This window comes from Sapajus apella, unplaced genomic scaffold (assembly GCF_009761245.1).
Source record: "Sapajus apella isolate SASKATOON/1434 unplaced genomic scaffold, GSC_monkey_1.0 scaffold99, whole genome shotgun sequence".
Lineage (NCBI taxonomy): Eukaryota > Metazoa > Chordata > Mammalia > Primates > Cebidae > Sapajus > Sapajus apella.
Genome location: NW_022437039.1, coordinates 6,191,882 through 6,199,913, shown reverse-complemented (window position 1 = coordinate 6,199,913; position 8,032 = coordinate 6,191,882). Strand labels below are relative to the sequence as shown.

General features: G+C 45.2%; 1 non-coding gene across 1 annotated transcript; it reads right to left on the bottom strand.

The window, feature by feature from the left end:
• Positions 1-4,040: 4,040 nt before the first annotated feature.
• Positions 4,041-4,142, bottom strand: LOC116536346. Its single transcript, XR_004262586.1, has one exon. It is a non-coding gene; the product is annotated as a U6 spliceosomal RNA (small nuclear RNA).
• Between the last annotated feature and the right edge of the window lie 3,890 nt (positions 4,143-8,032).

Below are 8,032 nucleotides of genomic sequence, written 5' to 3'. Positions count from 1 at the left end.
CTGGAGTGCAGTGGCACTATCTTGGCTCACTGCAACCTCCATCTCCTAGGTTCAAGTGATTCTCCTGCCATAGCTGCCCAAGTAGCTGGGATTACAGGTGCCACCACCACAACCAGCTAATTTTTGTATTTTCAGTAGAGATGGGGTTTCACCATGTTAGCCAGGCTGGTCTCGAACTCCTGACCTCAGGTAATCCACCTGCCTCGACCTCTCAAAGTGCTGGGATTTCAGGTGTGAGCCACTGCACCCAGCCAGGTTTCCCAACTCTGTGACAGTCCTACCTTCAAAAGGTAGAGTCTGGCTGGTGCAGTTGCTCACGGCTATAATCCCAGCACTTTGAAAGGCTGAGGCAGGCGAATCACTCAAGGTCAGGAGTTCGACACCAACCTGGCCAACATGGAGAATCCTCAAATCTACTAAACATCATAAATTAGCCAGGCATGGTGGCGGGTGCCTATAATCTTAGTTACTTGGGAGGCTAAGGCAGGGAGAATCTTTCGAACCTGGGAGGCAGAAGTTGCAGTGAGCCAAGATCATGCCATAGCACTCCAGCCTGGGAAACAGAGTGAGACTCTGTCTCAAAAAAAAAAAAGAAGAAGGAAAGAAAGAAATTTGATCCTCAATGTGGCAGTATTGGGAGGTGGAGCCAACTAAGAGATGTTTGGGTTAGAGGGTCAGATCCTTCATGAATGGCTTGCTGCTGTTTCTGCGGTAGTAAGGACTGAATTGATTTCTGTGGGAATGGATTAGTCCCTGTGATAGTAGGTTGTTATGAAGTCAAGAAACCTCTCAGGTTTCCCTCTCCTCACATGTATCCACTTCCCTTTTGACCTTCTCTGAAATGTGACACAGCACAGAAGCCCTCTGCAGAGGCCAGGGCCATTCTCTTGACCTTCTCAGCCTATAGGACCATGAGCTAAATAACCTCTTTTCTTTCTTTTTTTTTTTTTTTGGTGGCGGGGGTGGTTTGAGATGGAGTCTCACTCTGTCACCAGGCTGGAATACAGTTGTATGATCTGGGCTCACTGCAACCTCTGCCTCCCAGGTTCAAGCTATTCTCCTTCCTCAACCTCCCGAGGAGCTGGGACTACAGGTGCTCATAACCATGCCCAACTAATTTTTGTATTTTTAGTAGAAACGGGGTTTCACCATGTTGGCCAGGATGGTCTCGATCTCCTGACCTCGTGATGTGCCTGTCTCGGCCTCTCAAAGTGCTGGGATTACAGGCATGAGCCACCATGCCCGGCCAACTGCTTTTCTTTATACATTACCAAGTCTCAGGAATTCTTTAATAGCAATACAACATAGACTAAGGCAATTACTAAATATTATCTGAGAGGAAATAAATGGAGAGAGATACTCTTTGGTTGGTTTCTGTCTCTGGGTTTCTTGAAGCTCCTCATTTATAATTAAAATAATCAGGGGCCAGGAATGGTGGCTTATGCCTATAATCCCAGCACTCTGGGAGGCCAAAGTGGGCAGATCAGTTGAGGTCCGGAATTTGAGACCAGCCTGGCCAACATGGTGAAATGCTGTCTCTACTAAAAAGACCAAAAAAAAAAAAAAAAAAAAAAAAAAAGGTAGCCTGGCATGGTGGTGCACACTTGTAATCCCAGCTACTTGAGAGGCTGAGGCAAGAGGACTGCTTAACCCAGGAGGCAAAGGTTTCAGTGAGCTGAGATTGCTGCCACTGCACACCAGCCTGGATGACAAAGCGAGACTCTGTCTCAAAAACAAAACAAAATAAAATAATCAAGAGCATGGTCTAGGCTAGAGAAAACAAGTCACATTTGATTCTGGCACATCTGAAACCAGCCTTAACCCCATGATGTGTTCATCACATGGGTACTACACTTGGTAGGCAGCCAACAAACCACAGGTCTTTCAAGAATAGAAACCCCAGATCCCCATACCTGGAGATGATTCTGTTCCAGAGCTCTGAATGGGACCCAGAGACCCCAATTTTTTTTTGAGATGTGTTATAAGTAAAATTTTTGGTGCCACAAAAGAAGTAGCAGTTGAACATAAATTTCCTCAGCAAGGCAATTTACTTCTGTAGAAGGATGCGGCTCTCAGATGGAGCAATGGCGAGCACACACTTGGACAAGGGAGGGAAAGGGTACTTATCCCTGACGGAGGTCACCCCTACTACTGTGTTATTCCCCTATTGGCTAGCATTAGACCGCACAGTCTAGACTAATTCCAATTGGCTATATTAAAGGGAGCAGTGGTAGGAGCCAGGTGGGTAGTTTGGTGGGAAGGAAGTTTAGGGGCAGGTCAAAGGAGGTAGCCGGGGGTCAAAGCAGGTGACCAGAGCAGGTGACTGGAGCAGGTGACCGGGATGAATCAGGATGGAGCAGGGGAACAGATGTGAACTACTGATTAAAACTGGTGGAAAAGTTGTTTACTGAAACTACAAGAAAGTTAAGCTTTAAAATGGAGAATTAAAGAATAAGATAGCTGAACATTCTGAGACACTGATTCTTTGAAGAGAAATTCGGAGTTTACTATATCTAACAGACAGAGTCTCACTCTGTCACCCAGGCTGGAGTGCAATGGCTTGATCTCCACCCACTGCAACCTCCTCCCTCCAGGTTCGAAGGATTCTCCTGCCTAAGCCTCCCGAGTAGCTGGAATTACAGGCACCTGCCACCTGCCTGGCTAATTTTTATATTTTTAGTCAAGACGGGGTTTCACCATGTTGGCCAGGTTGGTCTCGAATTCCTCACCTCAGGTTATCTGCCCAACTTGGCCTCCCAAAGTGCTGGGATTACAGTTGAGAGCCACCATGCCCACCCACACTTACCATATTCTGCAGCCACTTCTAGATCACTTTGGAGCCTATTCTTTTGACTTTGGAAGAGTTCCCTAGAGGAAGGCATTGTGCTCAGCCTCAGGTTCACATCATACTCATGGCTTGCTGAGAGATCCAACTGCCAACTCGGAATATGAGACTTCTCCGTGACAATGGTTGGATTTGTTCCTCTCCAAGTGTCCTTCTCCCAAAGTCGTCCCCTTCCTGCTTTCCTTGCCTTCTGGGGTTGGACTGCCTGAGCTTTAATTCTGCTCCTCCTTTCCACAAGCTGTGGGTTTTTTGTTTCTGTTTTTTGAGACAGAGTTTCACTCTTGTCACCCAGGCAGGAGTACAGTGGCGTGATCTTAGTTCACTGCAACCTCCACCTCCCAGGTTCAAGTTATTCTCCTGCCTCAGCCTCCCGAGTAGCTGGAATTACAGGTATAAGTACCACCATGCCTGGCTAATTTTTGTATTTTTGGTAGAGACAGGTTTTCACCATGTTGGCCAGGCTGGTCTTGAACTCCTGACCTCTGGTGATCCACCTGCCTTGGCCTCCCAAAGTGCTGGGATTACAGGTGTGAGCCATCATGCCAGGTCTGGCTGTGGGGTTTTGCTTGAGTGTTTACTCCCTCTAAGCCTCAGTCTCTTCATCTGTAATGGTGACAATTGACAGTAACTGTGCTACTAGTCAGGTGTGAAGAAAAACGAGATAATGTGGCTAGATCATGGTTTCTCACGCTCAGCACTGCTGACATGTTGGACCAGATCATTCTTTGTTGTGGGTGGCTGTTCTGTACATTGTTGGATGTTTAGCAGCCTCCCTCCCTGGCTTCCACCCACTAGATGTGGTAGCGACCCCCAATCCCCAAGTTATGGCAGCGAAAATGTCTCGAGATTCTTTCTTCTTTTCTTTCTTTCTTTTTTTTTTTTTTTTTTTTTTTGAGACGGAGTTTTGCTCTTGTTACCCAGTCTGGAGTGCAATGGCACGATCTCGGCTCACCGCAACCTCCGCCTCCCAGGTTCAGGCAATTCTCCTGCCCCAGCCTCCTGAGTCGCTGGGATTACAGGCACGCGCCACCATGCCCAGCTAATTTTTTGTATTTTTAGTAGAGACGGGGTTTCACCATGTTGACCGGGATGGTCTCGATCTCTTGACCTCGTGATCCACCCGCCTCGGCCTCCCAAAGTGCTGGGATTACAGGCTTGAGCCACCGCGCCCGGCTTTTCTTTTTTTTTTTAATTAAAAAAAAAAAAGAATATTTGCGTGTCATCTTTGCAAAGGGGCCATGCTCATCTTCTCTCTATCGTTCCAATTTTTTAGTATATGTGCTGCTGAAGCGAGCACTTTTTTTTTTTTTTTTTTTGGAGACAGAGTTTTGCAGTCTTGGCTCACTGGAGTGCAATGGTCCAATCTTGGCTCACTGCAACCTCCATCTCTCAGGTTCAAGCAATTCTGCCTCAGCCTCTAGACTAGCTGGAATTACAGGCATGCACCACCACGCCCAGCTAATTTTGTATTTTTAGTAGAGACGGGGTTTCTCCATGTTGGTTAGGCTGGTCTTGAACTTATATCTGACCACCTTGGACTCTCAAAGTGCTGGGATTACAGGCATGAGCCACTGTGCCCAGCCTTCCGGACATTTTTGTGTTTTTGGTAGAGACCGGGTTTCACCATATTTGCCAGGCTGGTGTTGAACTCCTGGCCTCAAGTGGTACATCTGCCTCGGTCTCCCAAAGTGCTGGAATTACAGGTGTGAGGCACTGTATCCAGCTCATACATTTTTTGAAATGTATGTGAAATAGTTAATTTCATATTATGTGCATTTTACCTCAATTTTAAAAACTATGTGATGATAAGCAGCAGAAGACAAAATCAATTGCACCGCATGAAAATTAAAAACTTTTTTTTTTTTTTAGTAGAGATGGGATGTCACCATGTTGGCCAGGCTGGCCTCAAACTCCTGACCTCAGGTGAACCACCCATCTCGGCCTCCCAAAGTGCCAGGATTACAGGCATGAGCCACCATACCCAGCCCAAAAACTTTTTGTGCTTCAACGGACAGCATCAATACATTGAAAAGACAATTTGCAGAATGCGAGAACATATTTGCAAATCATATATCTTTAAGAGGCTATTATGTAGAATAATAACTCAATAATAAAAAGACAACCCAATTATAAATGAGTGCAAGACATGAATAGACATTCCTTTTTTCTTTCTTTCTTTCTTTATTTATTTATTTTTTAAGACGGGATTTCACCATGTCGGTCAGGCTGGTCTTGAACTCCTGACCTCAGGTGATCCACCCGCCTTGGTCTCCAAAGTGCTTGGATTACAGGCGTGAGCCACCACACCCGCGGCCTTTTCTTTGGAGACAGAGTCTTGTTCTGTGTCCCAGGTTAGAGTGCAGTGGCAGAATCTCCGCTCACTGCAACCTCCACATCCCGGGTTCAAGTGATTCTCCTGCCTCAACCTCCTGAGTAGCTGTGATGACAGGCACATGCCACACCCCCTGGCTATTTTTTGTAGTCTTAGTAAAGATGGGGTTTCAACATGTTGGCTAGGCTGGTCTCAAACTCCTGACCTCAAGTGATCCTTTCACCTTGGCCTCCCAAATTGCTGGGATTACAGGTATGAGCCACCACACCTGGCCTGAATAGGCAGTTTTTCAAAGAAGATAAACAGATGGCCAATAATTATATGAAGAAATGCTCAACATGGTTAGTCAACAGGGAATTGCAAATTAAAACCACAGTGAGATACTACATCACACCCACTAGGATAGCTGTAATAAAAAGGACAGGCGCTGGCTGTGGTGGTGTGTGTCTGTGGTCCCACCTACTCAAGAGGCTGAGGCAGGAGGATGGCCTGTGCCTAAGGATGGGGGTGCCAGGTCAGAAACAAAGCGGGTCAAAACGCCCATGCTGATCAGTAGTGGGATCGCTCCTGTGGATAGCCATTGCACTCCAGCCTTCGAAATAGAGCAAGACCTTGTCTCAAAAAAGAAGAAGAAACCAGGCATGGTGGCTCTTGCCTGTAAAGCCAGCATTTTGTGAGGCAGGCAGATCACAAGGCCATGAGTTCAAGACCAGCCTGTCCAACATGGTGAAACCCTGTCTCTACTAAAGAAATACAAAAATTAGCCTGGCATGGTGCTGTGCTCCTGTAATCTCATCTACTTGGGAGGCTGAGGCACGATAATCACTTGAATCTGAGAGGTGGAGTTTGCAGTGAGCTGTAACCCCACTGCACTCCAGCCTGGGCCACAGAGCTAGACTCAAGGATGTGGAGAAATTGGAACCCCTGTGCACTGCTAGTGGAAATGTAAAATAGTGCAGCTATTTTGCATAACAGTTTGGCAGTTTTTCAATGAGTTAAATATAGAGTTACGCTGTGACCCAGCAATTTTGCTTCTAGGTGTATAGGCAGGAGAAATGGAAACATATATTCACACAGAACTTATATGTGAATAGCATAACCACATTATTCATAATAGTCAAAAATTGGAAATAATCTAAGTGTTCATCCAGTGATGATTGGATAAACAAATTGTGGTGTGTGTACGTATATATGTAATGAAAAATGAGATATTTTCATACTCTTTGGCCATAAAAAGAAATAAAGTACTGAAATATGCTATGACAAAGAAGAACCTTGGAAAAGCTGTTAGGTGAAAGAAGCCAGACACAAAAGTCCAAATATTTTATAATCTAATTCATATTAAATATCCAGTATAGACAAATCCAAAGAGAGAGAAAGTAATTAGTGCTTGCCAAGGGCTCAAGGGAGGGTAATGGGGAGAGGCTAACAAGGAGAGGCTTCTTATAAGAATGATGAGAGTGTCCTGTAATTACATAGTGGGGATGGTTGCATAACTCTGTGAATATACTAAAAACCACTGAATCATATACTTTAATGGGTGAACTGGAGGCTACCTGAATTACAAATCAATAAATGTACGTGAAGAGAATCTGTTTCAGAGTAGACAGATACGAATTCCCTTCATTCTTATAATGTTTATTTTTATTTATTTGAGATGGGGTCTTGCTATGTTGTCCAGGTTGACTTTGAACTCCTGGGCTCAAATGATTCTCCTGTGTCAGGCTCTCAAGTAGCTGGGAGTACAGGTGAGCACCATCACACTCAGCTAATTTTTGATTTTTGTGTAGAGTCTGGGTCTCCCTATGTTTCCCAGGCTGGTCTCAAACTTCTGAATGTAAGTGATCCTCCTGCCTCAGCCTCCCAAAGTGCTGGAATTACAGGCCTGTGTAACTATGCGTGGCCTATTTTTAATTTTTTTTTTTTTTTTTTTTTGAGATGGAGTTTCACTCTTGTTGCCCAGGCTGGAGTGCGATGGTGCAATCTGGGCTCATAGCAACCTCCACCTCCTGGGTTCAAGCAATTCTTCTGCCTCAGCCTCCCAAGTAGCTGGGATGACAGGTGCCCGCCGCCATGCGCTGCTAATTTTGTATTTTTTAGTAGAGACTGGGTTTCTTCATGTTTGTCAGGCTGGTCTTGAACTCCCGACCTCAGGTGATCCACCTGCCTTGGCCTCCCAAAGTGCTGGTATTACAGGTGTGAGCCACCGTGCCCAGCTATTTTTAATTTTTTAATTTGTGTATTACTCTCATAATTTGACAAGTGCCAAAAAATATTAAAGGAATGCAACAAATTTTCATGGCTGTTCTTACAATTATATAAAAATCCACTGCTTGAAATGTGAGTCATTCTAATATCATTAAGGGCAGAGAGATCACTTGATTCAGAATCTCTTAAGGTTTTATTTTTTTTAATTTTTTAATTTTTTTTTTTTTTTTTTTTTTTTTTTAGAGACAGGGTTTCACCTTGTTGGTCAGGCTGGTCTTGAACTCCTGAACTCAGGTGATCCATCCACCTCGGCCTCCCAAAGTGCTGGGATTACAGGCTTGAGCCACCACACCCGGCCTTAATTTTTAATTTTTAATGAGACGGAGTCTCATTCTGTTGCCCAGGCTAGAGTGCAGTGGCACAATCTTGGGTCACTGTAACCTCTGCTCCTGGGTTCAAGCGATTCTCCTGCCTCAGCCTACCGAGTAGCTGGAATTACAGGTGTGCACCACCATGCAGGCTAATGTTTGCATATTCAGTAGAAATGGAGTTTTACCATGTTGGCCAGACTGGTCTTGAACTCTTGACCTCAGGTGATCCGCCTGCCTCAGCCTACCAAAGTGCTGGGATTACAGGCCTGAGCCACC